A 24,473-nucleotide genomic window follows, 5' to 3' on the forward strand; every position below is an offset into this window, starting at 1 on the left:
TATAGTTCCATTTACAATATCAAAATAATTCATCATGATTAATGCTAGCATAGTAAGCCAACAGAAGCAATAGGGACTTACCACTTATTATTTGCTATTATCATTTAGGAATATTGCAGTTTAGTACTTTTATCATAACTTAAATGATTTGAAATATAATTTTGAATAAGTATAAACTGAATGGTATTCATTTCCTATGCTATGTTTTTTTTTTTTTTTTCACTCATGGTAAATTTAACATTAATTGTAGCTTTCAACCTGGTATCTCAGGCAAGTGATGACCTGTGTGTATTCTTAGAACAGTGATTGAACAGGTACTACATGTCTTCTAAAATGACACCTTATACTTGTGTTTGAATCTAGAAATTTATCAAGCCGTATACTTTTTATACCAGCTTTCGCTATACTCTTTTTTCTGAAGTCCTGGTACATATCTTATTAGAAATTCGTGGTAGCAGCTGTGTTTAAAAATTCATAATCTCCCTAAATATATACATGTATTACAATCCTTAAAGTATATTACATACTCTAGTTAGTAAATTTGTTTTCTGCAGGGTATAAAGTAGCAATTCTGAAACTATTTTATGTGTATGTGAGGAGAAACAAATACATAAAGTTATTGTAGATAAAGAGAACTATGCTTCTCACTGTTGGAGAAAGAAGTAATAAATATAAATATTATAATATGTTTCATTATTTATAATATTATAAGTAATGAAAAGGAGGAGGCTAGCATAATTCCCATGATACTAAATTAGAATCAGAAGTATCAGTATGGCACAAATATATTATATCATATATAGTGTATCATAAATATTATATATATATTGATAGATTGGTATGGATGCATGTGTATGCAGTTTTGTGCGTATGTACATATATATTCATGTATATGTTCACACATACTATACACATACACACACACACATTTCTATGTGTAATCCACTGAAAGAGCCCCAAGCCAATGATACTCCAGTAGCAGTGCACAACTAGTGTCTAGATCATGGTTTCTAAATACGATTCCCCAGTGAAAAATACCAGAGCTACTAAGAGAAGTACTTGATTCCAGAGCTGTTTAGTGAAAAATTAAATATCTTATGGTGCCAGAAACACAGCAGTATTCAAAAAAAAGTGAGATCATGTCAAGAGGACAAAGGAGCCAACCTGAAGAAACTACTGAATGCAAAACTGGAACAATTTAAGGAACAAAATAAACTTTAGTATTGGATTATAACCAATAGAATAAAACAAATATCTATGAGTTTCATACTTACATGTGATACTAATTAAATAATAAAAATGTGGGAGAGAAGGGATAGCTCTCAAAGAATTCAAATTTTAAAGTATAGAAGGAATAAAGCAAATATAAAGTCATTATTCAGCTAACGTTAGATTAATAATTATTGCAGGCAGACTCCACCCATGGATGGTAAAATCAGTGATCAAAGTTTGCAAATAGGATATCTGCATGATCTAAATGCCTCTTCCCAAGGGTAATTTTGATTATAAAAGGAATAATAGCAACTTTACAGTGGAGAGAGCTGGCAGGCAACTTCAAAAAGCTATCAAGGTTAACATGACCTGGAATAGACACATCAAGATCCTGGACCATGTGATATGATGCACTGAAAAAGACATACCATCACTTCTGTTGTATTCTTGTCAAAAGTTCAGCACTTCATTCTGATCCAAAAATACCAGACAAATCCAAATTTAGCAACATTCCACAAATAGTTCATTGATCACCTTTGAAAATTTAGGGATCATGAAAGGCAAGAAATGACTGGGAATGATCACAGATCAGAAAAGAGTAAGGAGACACAACAACTGAATTACTTTATAAAAGGCAGTCTTTTCAACTTGAAGAATTTCTTTATAAATCAACCCAAGTGTTCAATAGTCATATTGAGTTTTTGTAAATGAATCCTCTGAATATTGCTTGTATTTTATACAGAAACATTTGGAAATCTTTAATCAAAGTATTCAGCAAATGCAACTCAGGAACAATTCAGCTTCCAAAGCTTTTAGGGAAATGTAATTATTGACAATTTTGCAAACAGGCAGACACTGCAATGTATCTCTGTGGAAAGTAAGGGAGCTAATGAATGCAATAGAGACCTCAAAGGGTATACTGGGTTGAACTTGAAATTATCAAGTTGCAATTTGGAAGGTCTCAACTTCTGGTAAAAAATATTCTAAAGGAATTCATAATTCTAAATGAATAAATTTATATTCTGCGGTGGGATTGAATAAAAATGAGAAGGCTTATTATTTGTTGCATTTAAATCGAGAAAAACATAAATAGTCATAGAGAAAATGAATATGATAATTTTCTTATGAGAACATTTTTTGAATAAAGGTAATTTGAATGGAGGCCAACAGTAAATGTCTATTAAATAAATGGATTGAAATATTTACACATTTAAATATAAAAAATATTATAATTAAGAATATCTTTGATTTCACAGAATATGCTCTGAGCTTACCAATATTCTTACAGCATCTATAGAGTATTTATCAGTTAAAACTATTATTATTTTTTTTAATGTTTATTTACTTTTGAGAGAGAGAGACAGAGCATGAGTGGGGGAAGGGCAGAGAGAGAGGGAGACACATAATCCGGAGCAGGCTGCAGGCTCTGAGCTGTCAGAACAGAGACTGATGCAGGGCTCAAACCTATGACCTGTGAGATCATGACCTGAGCCCAAGTCTGGCGCTTAACTGACTGAGCCACCCAGGCACCCAGTTAAAACTATTATTGTCAGCAGAGAATACCTAATTATGGTGTGTATAATATCACATTTAGTAACCATAAAATTCAACTTTAAATAGGATTTCAGGGAATTATATGAAAACATATGAATATTTTGAAAAATATACGCTTCAGAGAAACAATATGGTATTAGTGACATGGTATTAGGGATAGACACAACTGACATTTAGTGGCTATGTACCATAATTATTATACCCCTTATATTATTTTTGATGACTGATTAGTTTGTGCATATGTTGTGTTTTAATGTATATATGCTATTTTAATATATTATAAAGAACTATTTCTTAAAATAATGTTTTAATAAATTATCAATTTCTTAGTTATTACATAACTCTTCCAAAAAGTATAACATTTTCATGAATTTTTAACTCCCATTCACACTCATAAAAGTGCCTCTGTTGGGGTGCCTGTGTGGCTCAGTCGGTTAAGTGACCAACATTTGATTTTGGCCCAGGTTTGTTGGATCTCATGGCTCATAGGATCGACCCCCACATCAGGCTCCACTGACAGTGCAGAGCTTCCTTGGGATTTTCTCTCTCCATCTCTCTCTCTCTGCCCCTTTCCCTCTGTTCTCTCTCTCTCTCTCTCTCTCTCTCTCTCTCTCAAAATAAATAAATAAACATTAAAAAAAAACAGTGCCTCTGTTGAATGATATATGTTTCATAAAAAACTTATTTTATAGAGTATTAATTCACTTGCTACAAACATACAGTCCTAATAAGAAATCAGAGATGGATAAAGTGTTAAAGACATGATGTGAACAGAAGACAGGCGCATCCTGCCATGCAAGGATTTGTAAGCAAGTGCAAGATGGTCAAGATGGCTATTTTGGAAGAGCACACGAAGCCTGAACACTGAACATGCTTTAGCTATGTGAACAAAAAGAGAATATCTTTGGGGCAAAAAACAGAAAACAACTGCAAGCCCCAGAAATTGAAATCTTTCAAAGGCTGATGTCGCTGGGTGCTGTGATTCAGGGAGAAGCCTGTGATAAAGTGGGAGAAGAGGGCAGTGAACAGAGATGCCTTGATCCAGTCCAGTTCCCTAGGAAACAGCCTCAATGACAGAGATTTTCATGCAGGAAATTTTTTTCTAAGAAACGTTCTCAGTAACAACTGTAAGGGAGTGAGAAAAGCATAATTGAGCATACAGGGAATTGGAATGGGTGGTATGTGTGTATGTCATATATCATAGATCACATATATCAGAAATCATACATATCAGAAATGGGTTGCCTCATTGGGAGAGGAAAAAGTGGGAGCAGTACACACTGGCTTTTACGTGCTTTGGCTAAAAGCAAAACAAGTCACTTCTGCCCCAGCCCATTGACTAGAGTAGTAATTTGGCCCGATCTAATTGCATGGGACCTGAAAAATGTGTAAGAAGTAGATGGGAATGTTTGGTGTGCTTGTGCCTTCCTTACAGGAGATTAAGAAGGCATTCCGTAAAATCAGTATCTATCCACAACACCTACTGTAGCCTAATAAAGGTGTCAAGAATCTTTTTGTGTGTAACCACATATGAAATTAGCATTAAGCACACAACCACATGTATAAGTAGAAACTCAATTACACATTTATTAAATTGAATAAATCATGTCTATGTTGAGTTGAATAAATAACATTCCATGTGTATCCATTTTGTATCAATTTTTTATTTGCGATGTTATTTCAACAGTGTACTCAGATTTCCTCCAAATGAGTCCTTGCAATAAGTTTTGTTCCCCAAATCTTGAATTAATTGAAATGTCCACTTGAGTTTGTCAGCACCAAATAGTTAATAAATGTCTGAATAATTTTGTGGTGATAAATAGGTATGTACTGTTTCTGCATGATGATCATCTCTTCTTTTAGAAATATTACCCACATGATATCTATTCCTTTTTTATTGTACTCAACCTGAGTGAACTGCCATATTTATTTCAAATAGTATATTTAGAGACAGAAATACTACCAGCAGCTTTCTTTACGATTCTTTTGGCCTTACCCTGAGGTAAACTGGGGTCAAATTTCATTTATCACTTGACAATAGTAAAGCTTATACTAATCGATAGATTACAATGGCATCCAGCTCGTATATCTAAATAGCCACAGGTTCCTGAGCAAAGACTGGAAGATTGTATATCTATTCTGTAAAACAATGTATTTCCTGAAAGCTACATACCATCACATCATTTGCCTCCTTAAGTATAGGCACCACTAATTTTGGATGATAGATCAGAATATAATTTTCCCAAGTGAGGTGGGATAGGTGGGACTGGAAGGGATGATGAGGGAGATCTGGAAAATTGGAGTAAAAAATCACAAAACTCTGGAATTAAAAAAAAATAGCCTTGTTTTCCCAGATCTAGAGAAGTTTTGCTATGACATGAATGAAGTAGGATGCTAGAGAGTTGCTCAAAGATATAATTGGAAGGAAATGATGGAAATTTCTTGGGAGATGGAAAAGTTTTATATCTTACTTGGAGGGATGATTGCTTGGGTATATGCATTTATAAAAACTCATCAGTTGTATGCATAAGATCTGTGCATTTCATCCTGTGTAATTTTTTCTCAATAACAGAATAATATTGTTTCTTTGGAAACTCCAAAAATTAAGCTATCATCAAAAATGTGAAAGATGCAGTGATAATGATTCCTACAGCATTTCCATTTAATTCTCCAATAGGTTAAGTGTATGGCTGAAGGTATTGAAGAATAATTATCAGAAGTAACGATTGTGTCAGAATGGGTATTTTCTACTAAAAAAAAAATTATTCCAGTCCCTAGCACTTAGTACTCAGTTATTCCAAAGCAAAATAATCTAGTTCTTACCATCTGATATGTATCTATTCTTCTGGAAATGGATTTCTCTTCTTTTTTTTTTTTTTTTAAATTAATGTTTATTTATTTATTTTTGAGAGAGACAGACAGAATGCGAGCGGGGTAGGGGCAGAGAGACAGGTAGACACGGAATCTGAAGCAGGCTCCAGACTCCGAGCTGTCAGCACAGAGCCCAACATGGGACTCAAACTCACAAACCCCGAGATTATGACCTGAGCCGAGGTCGGTCACTTAACCGACTGAGGCACACAGGCACCCCTCTTCTTTTTTTTTCCCTCTGGTAACAATCAACTTCAGGAGTTTGCTTTCATCCAAAATATGTCTTGCATTGTCCAAAATTTATTCACATGGACTATGACTATATAACTATTTCCAAGAGTATTCCACTGTTCCACAATTTTCATAATACTAATTTAATAAGAACTAGAAAGAAATGGACAGGTATTCTGAACATGTTGGTAGTCACACACATGAAAGAGATGTTAAAAATACATTATTTGAGGAGTACCTGGGTGGCTCAATTGGTTGAGCATCCGACTTCAGCTCAGGTCATGATCTCACAGCTTGTGGGTTCGAGCCCCACATGGGTCTCTGTGCTGACAGCTCGGAGCCTGGAGCCTGCTTCAGATTCTGTGTCTTCCTCTCTCTCTGCCCCTAACCCACTCACATTCTGTCTCTCTCTCTCTCTCTCAAAAATAAATAAACATTAAAAAAATTAAAAAATAAATTAAAAAACAAATTATTTGAAATTACAAAAACCTGCTGCATCAATAAAATCCTATGTTATTCAATATTCTAGAGACATTTTTGCATATTCTCTCAAAATTAAACTGTGTATATCTTCTATACACTTTTACTAAGATACTATCTCTGATACCTTCTAATTCACTTGCCAGTTTTGGGTGAACCATTCAAGGGAATTCTATCTCTTACATGTGACAGTGCAAGTAACCCTTCCTATTGGCTCTTAAGGCTTTCAAGATTCAATTGTCATTGAGAATTTGGTAGTGGATGGAGATGCAATATGGACTCTGTAGAAAAGTGGAAAAACAAAATCGTAGCATTGGTCCCTTGGTTTTGGAGGCAAAGCCATGCTCCCTTTTTGCACAGTAACTCTCCTTTGAGCATATTACTCCTCTCAGCAATAGTAAACAAACGCATACATAAATAATTGTGCTTTGTCCAGTAGCTCTAGAGATTTTGTTTCATTGGAACAAATTAGGTCACAGTCACATCTCTGAATTAAATGCAGGCTGGAAATAAAATTATTTGATCAGCCATTTCTGAATCCCATATGCCCATGGAGCTTGGAGGCAAATATAGATAACCTATTGCAAATGGAAGTCAAATCAAACATGGGAGCAAATTAGTGTTAGCATTAGCTAAAAAAAAAAAAAAAAAAAAAAAGGCAAATCTGCGGCAGTTTTATATTTACCTATCATTGCACTTTTTCGAATTGGTAAGCCCCCAAATCGTATCTGGAGATGCAAAACTGTGTCTGAAGTTAGAGCATGTCCTTCTTATTAATTTAATATAATAAAGGTTAAAGGTAAACACTACCTCAGGCATTCACAATACTAAATATTTAAAGAAAATTTCCACCCACTTTTTACCCTTTTCATAACTCTACGTCATGCGATTACTTTTTATTCCCCCCCCCCCCCAGAGAAGTAAGAAACATTGTCTGCATGTGCTCTTTTATTATTTCCTCATTTCTAGTCCCGCCGATCTCTCTCCTCTGATGGAAGTGGTGTGGAACAGCAACAGGGGGTGTCCTCACTCTGGCAGATATTTCAGGATAATTCTGTTTGATACCTCAACACCTTTTGTAATTCCAAGCAGATGACATTTCCTATTCATACAATAGGCATGGGATGTTAAGGACAACATATCTTTCATATTTTCTTTTCCTGACTTCTTGCTGTACACATCTTTAATTCACATGACTTTTTAACTTCTGGATTACTTTGAATAGGTCATAGTACTATAGATGTAGGGAGTACAAAAAAACCTAAATACATTTAATCAAAGCCTAAAGATTTAAAAATTCCATCACTTCATTGAAATTTACAGAGAACAAGCATAGCAATTATTTTGATTATAATTATAATTGTGTTAATTATAATAATCTGTACAAATTTTTCTAAAACCCAAAATCAAACCAAGAAATATCTTGTGCCTGATAAGATAGCTTTATTTTAACTTTAACTATTTCAAAGACATTCTCTTATACCCTTGTAGAGTATAATTTTTGTTTGTGAAAAAAAATAAAATTTCACTGTCTTTACACACACTATGGCATGATTGCTGTACATGGTCAATTTAACAGAATAAATTAAAATTGTTCTCTAGGGTATGATTCTTTTTTCAAGAGTTTAGGAGTACAGGATAAAAATAGAATGAAGGAAATCTCCCTACTTTCATGCATTTATACCTAGAGAATAGGTTACATTATATATGAAATCAGGCATATCCACAGACTGGGGTGGAAGCTAATAGGCAACAAGATGATAAGAAAAAGTTATTTCTAAATAACAGGAAGCTCTGTTGATACTGTGTAACATTTATTTTAAAGATGAAGAAACACTCTAGATTGATTTTAATAGCTGGGAGAAAGGCATAAGGAAAGGTTGCAGGAGATCAGCAGGAAGGAAATGACTGTTGATGAAGTTCATTCATTCTATTAGACTTAATCTTCCTTATTCCACTTCATTTTCTCAGGAACATTTTGAGGTTGCTGTTATTCAATATTTATTTCGTGAAAGCTAACACCGTGTTAAGTAACTTCCCCAAAGGCTTCAGAGTTAGAGTGGTCAGAATCATGAAACAAATGGTGAGTGCATTATTGTTTTCACAGCTAGCATCAAAGTTGCTCATGAGGGAGAATTTTCTTGTTAAGGAAAATGTTTTTATGACATCGGTTAGGGTGGAATACCAGGGCCTCTGGGAATAGGTGGAGGTAGGAGCTCAAATTGCAAAAGAAAAACAAAAAAAAATTAAATAACAACATGTTTCATTACAAGAAATAAAATTGAGTGCACACTTTGGCAGTACATATACTAAAATAGAAGGATACAAAGAAGATTAGCATGGCCCCTGCGTAAGGATGACACCCAAATTCATGTTCCATATTTTTTAAAAAGTGAATAAAAATTAATTCATTCATTAAAATAAATAAATAAATAAATAAATAAATAAATAAATAAATAAAATAAAGTTGAGGGATCACTACTTTCATGTGCTCATGAAAGGAAAGACAATAAATAAAATAAAATAAAATAAAATAAAATAAAATAAAATAAAATAATAAAACAAAATAAAATAAAGTTGAAGGTTCACTACTTTGGTGTGCTCATGAAAGGAAAGACAAAAAAAGGAAAAACAAAAGAAAGACAGATTGAAAACAGAGTTTTAGTAAAACTAGGCTTTAGATGAGCTAAAAATGCAAAGAGAAGTCCAAGGATAGATGAAGAAACTTTGACAAACAAGAATTTTGAGTGCAAATGAGCATTGCCTCGTGTTCCTTAAATCTTCAGTCAAGACTGATAAAAACTTGGTCAAGAGAGTTTTGCTCGAGTTGTTGCGGTGGGTTGGTGAAATTTGAACATGGGTCTAGATGTCAAACCTGAAAAATGTGTGTGAAATAGACACACATGTGTAAAAGAAGAAGCCTGGAGTTTGAGGTGTCTCAGTTGTTCATAGAATTTTTTTTTCTTGTCAATTTACCTAAATCTCAGCTGGAAAATGTTATCTAACACCTCTCCTTTATTTGACTTGTGTTCTTTTTTTTAAATGTTTTTAAATATTAATTAATTAATTAATTTGAGAGAAAGGGAGAGGGCAAGCAGGGCAGAGGGGCAGTGGAAGAGAGAGAGAATCTTAAGCAGCCTCCACAATCTTAAGCAGCTGAATGCAGGGCTAGATGCCACAACCCTGGGATCATGACCTGAGCCAAAGTCAAGGTTCTGATGCTCAACTGACTGAGCCACCCAAGTACCCGTGACTTGTTTTTGTAGCTGAGCACTAAAGAAATAATTTACAGGAAAGCACAATTTAGGTAAATTTGGTCTGAAATGTTACTGAAAATTTTGGAAATTTAGAGTGAATTGGTGAAAATACAAATAAATATATTTTTAAAAATTTTTAATGTTTATTTTTGAGAGAGACAGAGCATGAGTGGGGGAGGGACAGAGAGAGAGAGGGAGAGAGAGAGAGAGAGACAGAATCCAAAGCAGGTTTCAGGGTCTGAGATGTCATCACACCGCGACGCGTTGATTGAACCCACGAAACGCGAGATCGTGACCAGAGCCGAAGTCGGATGTTCAACCAATTGAGCCACCCAGGTGCCCCTATTTTTTAAAGAAAGAAAATCAAGCAGGTCTGTTGCTTTAAAATACATATTTTAAATTAAAGTGTCTCTAAGTAGAGACTATGTCATCTTGTTTCAATAAATAATATAAAATAAATTTGTAATTAGGAGCATCTGCTTGGTTATAAACACACATATGTTGTAGCCCATAAACTGAGATTATTCTCTTAAGTAACATGTTCTCTGTAGTACTACTTACAACTTGAGTCTCTTTAGAAAAATATTTCTAGATATACATTGAAGTTCTGCATTTTGTAGTGGTTAAGACCATGGGATATATATTTCAGAGAATGTGATTCAAATCCTGCACTTAGCAACCTTAGACTTGTGTGGACATAGGCAAATTTCTTATTTTCCCTAAGGAAGGTCAAATTTCTTACCTTCCCTCATTTTCTCTTCAAAATGGTGCGGTTTCAGCTGTCTATCTCTGCCTAAGAAACACTCCCAAGATTACAGATAAAAATAACAAACATTTTCAAAAGTTCACAATTCCATGGAAGGGGAGTTTGGGCCTGGCAAGAGGGGACTGTCGTCTCTGAATCACAGCACCTGGAACCTGTGCTCTGGCATTTGACTGGGTTGTGGTGGCTTTTTCATGACTCTCCTGCCACCTTAATGCTCCTTGGCCTCTCTTTCTTCATGTAATATCTCATCCTTCAGGAACCTTTTAAGTTTCTTGAGCTTTTCATAGTATAGTGGATTTAGGGTTGTCACAAATCCTACATGGTTGCTGGTTTCCAGGAGACAGGAAGAGACAGGAATTAGAAGTTGCTAGGCCAGTCAAGGGCTGTAAGAAATGGCACAGTGCAGCTCCTCTATGTTCTTTATTAGAGGATACAGGGCCTGACCAGACTCAAGAGTGGAGAATAGTTGGGACAATTTGATAAGGAATAACAAAGTCAAGTTGCAAAAGGAAGGCCCAACGGGAGGTATGATTCTGGCTAGTTTTAAGGAATACAATATGCCACATGGGATAGCGATCCCTATCTTGCAAGGGTTTTATGAAGTTTAGGAAACGTATCAAAATCTGGCACCCATGACACACTTAATAAATGGTGGCAGTTTATTAGATTGGACAGTGTGGATTTCACAAAGTCTCAAATAGTAAAATGACAGCACTATTTGAAAAATACTGTGATCTGAACATAGTGCCAAATCAAAAATGAACATTAAAAAGACAGGATTCTAGTACAAAATACATAAACACACAATATTTATAAAACTATTTTACCAATGCCATGCATTAATGTCATCAACCCTTCTATTTTTTTGCTCCCATCTCCCCTATAAAGCAGAGGCGTGGGCAGTCCTGAGGCTAATCGTCTTGGGAAATTATTGAAGGGTTAGAAGGTAGGGTATGGTTGCACAAGGCAAGATTTCTCATGGAAAAAAAACTCAGAAGGATGAGGACCAAGGATTCAGCAAATCCAAAGTCCTTTGGGAAGAGCTCGTTTTAGTTTTTATGATGGAAAAAATCTGTATGCCAGTAGCCAGAGACAGAAATTGAAATAAGTGGTCATGGAGTGAACTGTCTAAAGTTGGCTTGAATTGGGTGTAGAAACAGACATGGTAGCAGTGGTGGTGGTGGTGATGGTTAAGACAATTGTTTTTAATAACTTCAGTCCTTCAGACTTACCTACAGACTTTGGTTGAAGATACATTTCTCTCTAATCGCTTCTCGGCCTTTTGGCTAAGATCAAGTGTAAGATACATTTCTCTCTCTTTTTTGAAACCAAGAACCAAGTCCTATGCAGAATTGGGGATGACAACCTGAGCTGAAATAAATATTTGGCAAAAATGAAAGCCTCAGAGTTGGATCTATCGTGTTTATTAATATCAGATAAACTGTTCCTTTCAGTTTTGATTTATTTTGTGACCTCTTATTGATAATTTGTCAAAAGGACACCAAGTTGAAAGAACAAAAATTAACCTGACTAATGTGAACTGTTCTAACTCATCAAAGATTGAAATCGTTGGAATATGTTTACCTCTAAATTTTTCTGGTAAATCTGGGTAAAGGAAGGATATTTCAGGAGCGTGAGTCACGCTTGTATTTATATCGGTACCTACATTTTTACTTGCATTGGCTTGCCACAGACTTAGGGAAGTAAAGCATTATTTGTTTCCAGTTTGGTGCTAATGTACATGACTAATGCACTAATAAATATTGCAAGCAAATCAATTGTACTTCCTAATAGCAAGGTGAACAGCAATAGCATTTTATGCAAGATCATAGGAGATTGAGCACTAAACCTGAAAAGGGATGATTCTAACCCTGACATTTCATTATTTCTTGGGATTTGTGCATCTCCCTTAATGTACAGTTAATGTAATTTGAGGTTATGAATCTTTTTTATAGTCTTCCTTTATATCCTTAAAGTAACAAATCTCAAGTTGTGACTATAGCAGAAAGCATTCACAGAATTCTGGCCAGGAAACTAAACTAGCTCACAAATTGTTATTTTTTCTGGGGAAAATGTATAAATTCTATTTATTTTTCATTGGAATATATATTTTGGGTGAAGAATGTTTGACATATATTTGTTGCTAGTAAAATTCTCAGAATCTGTCCCACTCAGTTCATTGTTGCTGCCAGGGAAGCATGAGGTTGAAATAACAAGAATAAACAATGGAAATATTGGTTTTAGCAGAAATGCAATATGATTGATCATCTCGGGACTCACTGTGCCCACTGACTTGTATTCCCAGCATCATTTAAAATGGCTTAGCACCTTACATGACCAAACCTGTAAGGCAGCCAAAAGACAATGGATTCTCCTCGGAGGTTTGGAAACATACACGAAGGAGCATTTCCCATTCATTTAAAATCTGAACGGTACTAAAATGTTCTTCCTCAGAAAGATTTCTTTTTTGCATAAAATATACAATTTTTTCCCCTGTTGTATACAGACTTATTGATACTTAGGGCAATGTCTGTGTGTGTGTGTGTGTGTGTGTGTGTGTGTGTGTGTGTGTGTGTGTGTGTGTAGCCATTAAGTAAAAGAGTTCCTTTGAGCCTTGTATCATTATTGTTGAAATCCACCAATCAAAAATCAAAAGGGGGCACTCCTGCACTTAAACAAAAATAGTTTTTGTTTAGCTCTCTAAAGTAAGGGATAACACACACCAGGGGAAGTTGGAGGGCATTTCAGGAAAGGGGAGTTAGGAGGGCTCCTTCCAGGACTTTGGACATTATTCAGTAATTTTGTGGGGACACTAGAGAAATAGGGACCAGTTCTGGGTTGGATATTGTCAGAAAGTGGAGAAATGTGTTGATTTGATGATGTAACAATTTTTATCCAGGAGGAAGGAGGACTAAGAGCAAGAGGTGATGTTGGTAAAAAGCAATCATTGCTCAGAAGGAGGGGATTAGTCATGTTAGCTGCTGCATGATGGCCTTGACTATATCCTGTGAGAAACAATGTTTATGTTCTAATGATTTGATTCTCAGTAGGGCCAACTTGTACTTCCTGACTATATTGGGAAAATACAGGAAAAAAAATTAGCCCACATTTTACCTCTTCTGTTCAGAAGTAAGCATTTGTCAGGATTTACAAATTCTTAAGACAAACAAAATCAGAAATAAATTTGTTATGGGGCGCCTGGCTGTCTCAGTCAGTTAACCATCTGACTTGATTTCAGCTCAGGTCATGATCTTATGATTTGTAAGCTTGAGCGCCACATCAGGCTCTGCACCCAGAGTACAGAGTCTGCTTTGGATTCTCTCTCTCTCTCCCTCTCTCTCTGCCCCTCCACTGTTCATGCTCTTTCTCTCAAAAATAATAAATAAGCATTTTTAAAAAAGATAAGAGAAAGTTGTTAGGACACTTAGATCAAAACAATTAGAAGATATATAGGTAGGGATATAGATAGGTATATAATACACAATAAAGTACAGTAAAACATTTGATTGTGAGTTCTGCAGGAGTTCCATAAGATGAGAAAACATTTCTTTTTTTTTTTTTTAATTTTTTTTTTCAACGTTTATTTTATTTTTGGGACAGAGAGAGACAGAGCATGAACGGGGGAGGGGCAGAGAGAGAGGGAGACACAGAATCGGAAACAGGCTCCAGGCTCTGAGCCATCAGCCCAGAGCCTGACGCGGGGCTCGAACTCACGGACCGCGAGATCGTGACCTGGCTGAAGTCGGACGCTTAACCGACTGCGCCACCCAGGCGCCCCGAGAAAACATTTCTAATAAATTTTAACTTGATAAATGAGCAGTGTCTTGCAATACGAGTAGTACATGACACTGAACTTCACATGATCACAACTGAGCCAATGGTTCTTCTCTCTCTCTCTCTCTCTCTCTCTCTCACTGTGGGACTGTGGGTGATCATCTCCCATTCTCGGATTTCGGTCTCAGGCCATGGTGTTTGGCAGAAATCAATGATTATTCAGAATGTTGGAAGGTGCCCACAACTGGCACTCGTGTGTTTTTTTGTCACTTCAAAGCACTTATGGACAGTCCCTCTTCCATACAAGAGGAAGCTTAGGAATGCTTTGCTTCACTCTAGGTCAGGAAGCCTGCAGATATAGATTCTCTCCTCTGCTACCTTACTGCCTGTTACATTAAATACAGTATATGACAAGAGTTTATTAATACTGTTCTGTAGTCAACACCCATTAGTGATAGTGAAAGTTATCTTACACAGTAACCCTCCTCTCTCTTGTCTCCCTCACACCAGCCATGAAGGTTTTCAAAGATAAGTGCAGGTTAATTTTATTTTTCTTTATATTTTATATTTTCTTTATTATTTTTATTATATTACAGTATCATAATCATTTTTATATGAATATTTTTGTGTTGTGGAATGAATCATCAGAGTTTCCATCATTTCGCAGGGGGAATTCACTTTGATATACAAGTGCTTTGGAATACAGGCATGTTTCTGGAATGAATTATGCTTGCAAAGCAAGGTTTACCTGTATATGTCTCTAATATATATACAGACTATACAGACCATCCTCAACTTATAATAGTTTGTCATATACTTTTTTGACTTTACAGTGGTGGGAAAGTGATCCTCATACAGTAGAAACTGTACTTCCAATTTTGATTTTGATCTTTTCTAGAACTAACAATATGAGGCATGATACTCTCTTGTGATGCGGGGCAAGGGCAGCTCACTGCATCTCCCAGGCAGCCAGGAGATCATGAGGGTAAACCACTTGCACACTGACAACCATTGAATACCTATGCAACCATTCTGCTTTTCACTTTCAGTACAGCAGTCAATGCATTACATGAGATATTCAACACTTTATTATAAAATAAGCTTTGTGTTGGATGGTTCTACCCAACTGTAGGCTAATATAAGTGTTCTGAGCACATTGAAACTAGGCTAGGCTGAGCTATGATGTTTGGTAGGTTCGATGTATTAGCTGCATTTGGACCTACAATATTTTCAACTTAAGATCAGTTTATCGGGAAGTAACCCCACTGTAAGTTGAGAAGTTCTGTAGATCTTATATATAGATTATATATAACATAGAAAATCACCTATATAAATTTATGAGTCAAGCTAGAAGCAAGCTATTTGCAGTCAAAATGAGATTTACTGTGATAATACTTTAGAGATTCAGGAAAATAATTTACTGCACTATTTAAACTCTGTATAGGGATTTATTTTGGAGTTAGAAAATATTATTAATTCCAAGAATAAAAAAAAAGAAAATATTATTAATTCTAAACTTAGGAGTAAGGAAGTTCAATGCTGAGCCTCAGGTACATTCTAAAATAAAATAACTCAAAGCACAATTTGAAACTTCCTGTAGGGAGGAAGACAAAGAGAAGATAAACAGGGCTCCAACTTCATCTGCTTTGATCAATCCTCACAGAGGTACATATAATAACATCTGAGGACTTCTGTATGAACTAAAATACCACCTTCCTTCCGGCCTTATCTTTTTTCTGCTCTTCCATTTTTCAAATTCCTTTCATCCTTAGTGGTCAGATACTGCTACTTCTATAATTTGACAGACAGAGCTATGCTCTATGATAGTCAGCATATTGAATATATTTTTAAAAAGAGAGAGAGAGAGAGAGAGCATGCAATGGCAAAATATCATCATGATGCAATGTCCTTCCATACTGTGTTCCACAATTGCAGGAAAATAATCTGCTTTTGCTTGCCATTAGACCCTCTGCATCTAGGGGTGCCTGAATGGCTCAGTCGGTTAAGCATCTGACTTTGGCTCAGGTCATGATCTCACACTCATGGGTTCGAGTCCCACATCAGGCACCGTGCTGATAGCTCAGAGCCTGGAGCCTGCTTCGGATTCTGTGTCTCCCTCTCTCTGCGCCTCCCCTGCTCATACTCTGTCACTCTCTCTCTCTCTCTCTCAAAAGAAATAAATAAAAATTTAAAAAATCAAAAACCTCCATATATAGCACCGTGCCTAATATGGTGTAGTATTCAAAATAGTCGTGATGTGAATGAATAAATCCATGATGAAGAGTCTGGGTTAATCTGTCATAATAATGTACTATATGTTGCAATGATAAAAGATCCTCAGATCTCAGTGACTTACAGCAAGGAAAGTTTATTTCTTACGTATGCTCCATAACGATCGTACCTCAGAAAAGACAGAGAATATTTGCCAATGATCATGTTATATCCCATATTTGGCCTAGCTAATACTAAAATTATTTGAAAATGCATATCAGAAAGAGACTGATAAGATCTTGTCCTGAAAAAAATCTGACTAGAAATTCATTTTAGGATTTATCTCAGTACTTTAAATTACTTTGTTATGAGAGAAGTTAAAGGCTCATATGAAGGCATTAATAGACTAAAACAAGGTTCTTTAAGAACTGAGTGTAATCACTTGCATGCTAATAAATATTGGTTTAGATCTTCTTCCATATTTATGGAAATAAATCATGCAATCCCTTTCTATATTCCTTGTAAAGATAAACTAGTAAGAATGATGGCACTCCAAAACTTTACGTTCTGAAGGAATTTGAGGGAATGAATGAAACACAGCTCATTTGGAAGATTGAAAACAGATATCCCACAGGCAACCTAATCAGTGTTCATATAGTTCACAACAGTTGCATCCTATTACTAAAGTAAGTACCTCCTCGTATTTAAAGTGTGACAGCCTGCCAGGGACTCAGTAAAATTACTGTGAATCTGACACATTTAGTAAAACTCAGTCTTTCAGAACTACAAGCTGTTGAGAATGAGGTTTACAAAACAAAACAAAACAAAACAACATTTATTTATTTTTAAAAGAGAGAGACAGAGACAGAGGGGTGGGGGGAGGCGGGGGGGTCAGAGGATCCAAGCAGGCTCTGTACTGACAGCAGGTAGCCTGATGTGGGGCTCAAACCCATGAGCCATGAGATCATGACCTGAGCTGAAGCTGGAGGCTTACCCGATTGAGCCATCCAGGCACCCCGAAAATGAGGTTTTAACCAATTTGAACTTTTTACTCTTGCTTCTGGTAGCAGGCATTTCCCTATAAAGCTGTTTCATTGGTGACACTCCTGTTAAAGAATTAAAAGTCAATGAGGGTTGTTTGAGGTGAACGTAGTTAACAAGGTATTGAAAAATTATCATAGCTTTCCAATTTGAATACAGTGCATTTTTGATACTTCTCTTACTGTTAACAATGAAAATATTACATTAAATAGCTGCTTCTTTCCAAATGATGTTGATCTTTAAAGACCTTAAGAAGCCTCACCTTTTGCATAATGTCCTTTCCATCCATTCTAAATCCCATTGACCTCTTTTATTCTGCACAATTTAATGCGTGAACTACTGATTTTGTTATTTTATAATGTGTGCCATCTGGAATTTTTCCCAGGGTAACCTATCTTCTACAAAAATTGTTTTTACTCCCCTCACCTTTAATCACACTGAATAGAGCTAGAAGCCACCACAACCTTATTGCCTACTTTAAGGAATTAAGTGTACCAGTCCTTTGATATTCATTAATTAGTAATAAATCCTATTGAGACTCAGTTCCAAGCATACTTCTATTCTCTTAGAATATGGAGATGAACAATACAGACAGAGCCCTTATATTTATAGGTATTAACATTTAATAACTACAACAGCTTTGTCAGATTGGTATGATCTTCCTTTGTAGATGACAGAAATAAGTTGGGTGAGTAAGGCAGAAGTGAGTGACTTTTTCAGGTCAAACTACCAGCAAGTGGCAGACCGTGTTAGTCTGGTTGGACTGCCAGAACATTCACTTTCTCACTGTGGTAAAGTTGATTGACTGTGGTCTCCCCGCTCAGCTTTTCTCTTTCCATTATGATTTACTGCATAGTGGCCTGTGAATCTCTTCCTCAAGAAGGCTGTTTGCTCCTTCATTTTTTAAGCAGTCTCATTGAGGTGTAATTGATACACCAAAAAACCTTGACGTATTTAATATATACAATTTGGTGAGTTTGGAGATATGCCTACATCCATGAAACTGTCACCGCAATCAAGGATATAAACATACCCACCACCTCCAAAAGTTTCCTCTTGCCCCTTTTCATTTGTTTATTTTTGTTGTAGGAATAATTAACATGAGATCTACCCTCTGAAAAAATTTTTAAGTGAACAATACTGAATTGTTAATTCTAAGCATGATTTGCACAGCAAATCTCTAGAACTTATTTATCTCATGTAATTGAAACTGGATACCTATAGACTAACAACTCTCCATTTCCTCCTTGCCCTGCTCCCCAGTCCCTGGCAATCACTATTCTACTCTCTGTTTCTAAGAGTTCAATTATTTTAGATTCCTCACATAAATGGAATCGGGCAGTATTTTTCCTTGTGTGATGGGCTTATTTCACTCAGCATAAGGTCCTTCAGGTTTCTGGATGTTTCATAAGGCAGGATTTCCTTCTTTTTAATGCTGATTAACATTCTACTGCATATAGAAATCCCCTAAATGCCCATTAACAGATGAATGGATAAAGACAATGATTATTCACTTATAGGATAATGGCTTTCCTAATATCATTCTACCATTTCCACCCTGAGGCATAGCAAAGCCCCTAGACCTAGCAGCATCTCCATCACTGAGGATGCATAATTGAGAGACTTCTTCCTCACAGCATCATGGAAGCCAACTTAAAGACACTTACAAATGATACATCTTTCTGGCTTCTCAAAACAAAACAAAACAATCCTTTTATGTTAAATTGATAAAGAATTTTTTGAAAAAATGTAAACCTCCTTGGTTGCACATGTGTATGAACAGATTGAATGGCCTCAGTAGTAGAATTTTCCAATAAGAATAATTATATACAGTTATTTAAGCCACTTTATTCTAATTGTATATATCATCATCATTATTAAAAAACATTGTAGAATAGTCATCATGGACCACATGACATAAACATTGTCCCTGCTATATTATTATATTATATTATATTATATTATATTATATTATATTATATATTATATGAAAAGAGAAGGGACGAGGGAGAGAGAAAGATTTTAAAGAATTGGCTCACATAATTGTAGAGGCTGGAAAGTTCAAAACTGGAAGCCAACAGACTAGAGACCCAGGGAATAGTTGATGTTGCAGTTAGAGCCCAAAGGTAATCTGGAAGTAGAATTATCTTTTCCTTGGGTGACCTCAGTCTTTTTTTATCTTAAATCCTTCAACTATTTGGCCAAGACCCATCCACATTATGGAGAATAATCTGCTTTACTCAAATGCTACTGGTTTAAGTGTTAATCTCATCCAAAAAATACCCTCACAGCAGTATTTTACCTGGTGTTTGTTTGAGTGACATGGCCTAGCCAAGTTGACACAAAATTAACAATCACACAGTACATAGTTTCACAGCCAGGTCTATGTCCCCAGAAAGTCTTCAGCTTTCCTATTTAAACTTGCTGATAAGGACAAAGCTCTGAATTCAGAGGTATAGCAATACTATTGATTGAACTTATAAAATAACAGACATTCATTTTTTTTCCTTTTAATTTTATGTAGCATTATTATTCTAAGCTAAATTAGAACCTCAATGTGATAGCCATTTTGCTTTGTCTCTTGACACATAAAGACAGTTATTTGCTACCAAGACTACCCAAGTCAAAGTGATTATAATCAGTTCCAAAGTTATATTTTGATTGCAATAAATAGATCAAATGTTCATTAATATTGAAGCCAGATTGGTAAATCTACTGTTCTTTCCTCATTTACTTTTATTAGCGTTTCAAAAATTTTAGATAAGGCCTAATTAATTTCAACTACAGAGAAACTGGTTTTATTAGAATAAAAAAACAAGAAATCATGAAATGTGAACAGTAAGGGGAAAAAAACAGAACAAAACATGTACCCTGTGCGAGGAAGATAGTGGCCAACTAGGCAAATACACTCACCATGACTCTCCCATATTTACTCTAAAATCTTTTCACATAACAAATTCTCCACTGGGCCCACCTGTCTCCCCAAACGACTCCTTACATTCGGCTCCCTTGAACGTTCCTCTGTTTGAAGTTAAACAGTGAATGTTAAACTTTTATCTGTGAGAATTTCTGCTAAAAGACAATACTTAAATGTTTAATAGTTAATTTAAATATATCCAGGTAAATTATCCATTTCTGATCCTCTTTATAACAATCCATGTAGAAAACAAAAACAGAGGTGCCTGGGTGGCTCAGTCAGTTAAGCATCAGACTCTCGGCTTTGACTCAGGTCATGGTCTAATGGTTCATGAGTTCAAACCCTGCATCACAGAGCCTGCTTGGGATTCTGTCTCACTCTTTCAAAATAAATACATAAACATAAAAAAAGAAAAGAAAACAAAAACAATAATGAAAATGTAGTTAAAGAGTTATGTCAGTTAAGTACAACAAAGGAACTATCATTTCTTGATTGGCTCTTTTACACATTACATCTTTTTTTATGTAGAACCAAAATATATTTGAATTTATGAGATGTGGTGTGTGGCTTTTGGATGCAACAACTTTAAGCACTTTAATGTGTTCCTTTTGTTTTATTTTATCCATATCTAAAAGTTTAATCATAGCAGAGGCCTCTTGAATACAGTCAGATTAATAATACATTCAAATTTCTTTTAATTCTCATATTCATCTATACATGCAAATGTTCATGCATAATTTCCATTTAAATGTTCCTTTGTTTCCAATTTAAATAATGTCATTGATTAAAAAAAAGTATCTTTCTTTAGTTAAATACTTCAAATTCAGATGTATTATATGCCTTACTTCATGAAAACATTAGAAAATTATTTTAAATGTCTAATGTGTAAGCATTTACAGATTTGTGCATTTACAAAAATGTAAGCAATACCATACTACATGGTCTACCAGCTCAGGTTGTTTTTAGAATGATTGGTTATAAAATGTGGAGCAATTCTCCTTCTTTAAAATTATACAAAGTGTCCAGAGATGTACTGAGAGAATGGTCTATCCAATTCATTCGTAGTTAGCTCTTACCTAGGCTACTGGAAAAGAACAAATCTCCAGTTTTTATCCTGAAGAGACCATTCTCTGCACTGTTGTCAGAAAGATCATTGTGATGTGGAAATTTGATCACTTTTCTCCCTGCTTAATCAACTCAATAGCAATTCACTGCTGTGATAATAAACAACAAAACTCTTAATAAGGTCTCAAAGGTCCAGCTGATCTCCTTCCTACTTGGTTCTAGGGCTCAGTTCACCTCTTTGCCTTCTGTGCTTTACTCTCACTAATCTTCCACTAACTCCCCCCAACCAGTGTTGAACACACTCCCACAGGAGCACCCTGGAGTCTGCTGTCCCCTCTACCAGGCACACTGTTATCCTCCACCCTTCTCCTTCCCTTAGATAGCTCTGAATCTCTCCAGCAGATCTCCCTTTAACCATCAGTTTTTCAGAGGAGCCTTCCCACAACTCCTTGACCAGACACAACCTTCTTATTATGCACTCCAAGGCACTATTTACCTGCCTCATGCCACTTACGATGCTTAGAAGTTTTCACTTTATGTGAATATTTTGAATGTTTATTTTTCTTACTGGTCTACTGGCCTCATGGGTAGAGAGATCATGTGCATTTTGACCACCAGTGTATATTTGGAATCTGCTATGCACCCAATGTATAAGTGCCTATTAAATATTTGTGAAATAAAAATTAGTAAATGGCCAGAAGTACAAACTGTGCTTATCTCATTTTGTGTTGTGTTGAGGAATAAGCAGAGAAAAGTTCTCCAAAAAAGAATTCCTAGAGAAGTGGATAAATGTCGGTTCAGAAAATTACCAAGTTTTTTTTTTTTTTTTCATAGAGGCATAGAATCTATATTAAATACCAAGATTATATCTGTCATAATTGAAGACTGGGTAATATTTTGAATATCAATTATCAAGCAGACTATGAGAATGGTCATGTGTTTTAAGAATAGTTCTTGCATCAGAGACTATTTTTCTTAATATTGATTTTCATTCCTTATTCCTTTTAGTGACTTGGACCACACTATCTTACCTGCATGTTAGGTGCGTTCATGACTGCCCAACTAAAGCTACATTTCCAAACCTCCTCTATAGCTTCCTTGGCAATCTAATTGATTTTGCCATCCATATGTCAACAGAAGTATCGTGCTCAACTTCTGAGTCTCGCCTTTGTAGTGTCTGCGTGTTCATTTCCCCCTTCTCTTCCCCTCTTCTAGAGGGCTATAGGTTGGTACAGCTCTGCTGAGTCTGTTCTGATCTGGGGATGAGGACAACACCCTAGGGGACAATGAAGCAATGAGAAAGAAGGAACCTGAGTCCCTAGATAACCTCACAGAACAAAGCTGACTCTCAGCCTTGAATAGTTCCCTCTGAGTTTTGACAGAAGAAGGGGGAAAAGAAATGACTTCTGTCTTTTTTAGGCTCTATATTTTAGCATCTCTTTATCAGAGCCACTTAGTTTATTTCCTAGCTACTAAAATACCTATTCAATTCTATTTATGTGAATTCGTATGACTTTTAAGCTGTGCAGAAATAAAACAGAGTTTATAAATTGATATTCAATTTTTGCAGGAAAAAATGGGCCTATAAATGTGAGGAATGTTTCTTCTCTGCATTTATGCTGTTTTATGTATAAGCTCCTTTTTTTATAGCTAGAATTCAGAGTAGATTTAACAAAGGACTACACTGCTACAGCTAGTCAGGTTAATGAAGATGAGGGTTTTTCCTGAAGAAGGAGGAGAGGTAACTATAATCGTGGGGCATAGACTGTATGACTGTGTGAGTCTGGTTAGTGATTTCTAACTATTACCAGGACCACAGTTATTTTTGCTGGTAGTCACTACATTATTCCTTAAAGTATAGCAGTGACATCAATGTTATGATAACAATGAAGCAATACTGTACCTAAGTAAGATAATGTGATTTCTCAAAGAAATCACTACTTAACATTGAATCCAGCATAAATGAAACCTTCCTCAGAGAAAACCACCCTCTCACTATTCCTTCCCTTCACCTGAAGCCCGCTCAAATCCTCTCGCTTTCTTCTTCTCCTACACCATTTACCTGACTTTTAATTGCACCATTCAGGACATAGATTACAAGGTTTTATTTTATCTGAATCCTGCATAAAGTTTAATGTCATAGTTTTCCACATATCTCTTGAGCATTCGTATTCAAAAAATATTTATCTCATTTTATAAATGTAAAGAAACAAGGGTGGGGGAGTGAGAGAGGATCAAACTCAATCCAGGATTTTTTTTTAATCTGCTTGTTCCTTTCTCATGAAACACCCTTCTGCAACCTTCATATCCAACTTTTCCATCAGGTAAAACATCACTTTCAGAGAAAGGCATTTCCTTACTAATAAGACATATTTCCATTACTCTTTATTATTATCAATTTATTTTTACTCAATGACACTCAACAATTTTTAAGATGGTTACATGTGTTTACTTGTTTAACTCTCTGTCTCTCTCACTGACCTATAAGAATTGTGAAAGCAGCTCCTATGCCTCAGTTGTTCACCACTGAATATATAGAGTCTGATCTAGTGTCTTACCAACTGTAGGTACTCAGTAGATTTCTAACAAGCTACAACAGGATCCAGGAACATAGGCCCCCAAACACAATAAAGGGAAAATTAAAGTCTGTTAAGGAATTATGATGATTAATAAAGAGAGGAAGTGAAAAACACTGAAAATTTTTTAAATAAAAACTTTTTTTGGATATAGTAAATGTAGGGACAAATACTTCATACTGTTAATGACTGAAGACATGCTGAGGACTATCTATAGGAGTGAATTCCAAATAAACCTTTTCTAGCATTGATCATTAGCAGTACATCTATCACCTTGGTGATATGAGAATATTTTGTAATCAACAGGGATAGAAGTCAGAAATGTACAAGATATGTATAATTTTTTCTATAAAAATACATAGAATCTATATCAAGTAAAGAAGTTTATCCATAAACAAGAGACAAAATGGCACACAGAGAGAGAGAGAGAGTAAGAGAGAACAAGGGTGAGAGAGACAAAGAGGGAAAGATGATTTTCCATTTCCCTACTACTATGTGCTCAGGATATTTGATAGGTC

The 24,473-nt window shown here is 35.6% G+C and overlaps 2 pseudogenes; both read left to right on the forward strand.

Annotated features, from left to right (window-relative positions):
* The first annotated feature begins 8,633 nt into the window (after nt 1–8,633).
* LOC112859139 (U6 spliceosomal RNA) lies at nt 8,634–8,734 on the forward strand (annotated as a pseudogene).
* A 2,903-nt stretch (nt 8,735–11,637) lies between these two features.
* LOC112859223 (U2 spliceosomal RNA) lies at nt 11,638–11,849 on the forward strand (annotated as a pseudogene).
* The last annotated feature ends 12,624 nt before the right edge of the window (nt 11,850–24,473 follow it).

Source organism: Puma concolor, chromosome B1 (genome assembly GCF_028749965.1).
Source record: "Puma concolor isolate L17-30 chromosome B1, mPumCon1.1.hap2, whole genome shotgun sequence".
NCBI classification, from domain to species: Eukaryota; Metazoa; Chordata; class Mammalia; order Carnivora; family Felidae; genus Puma; species Puma concolor.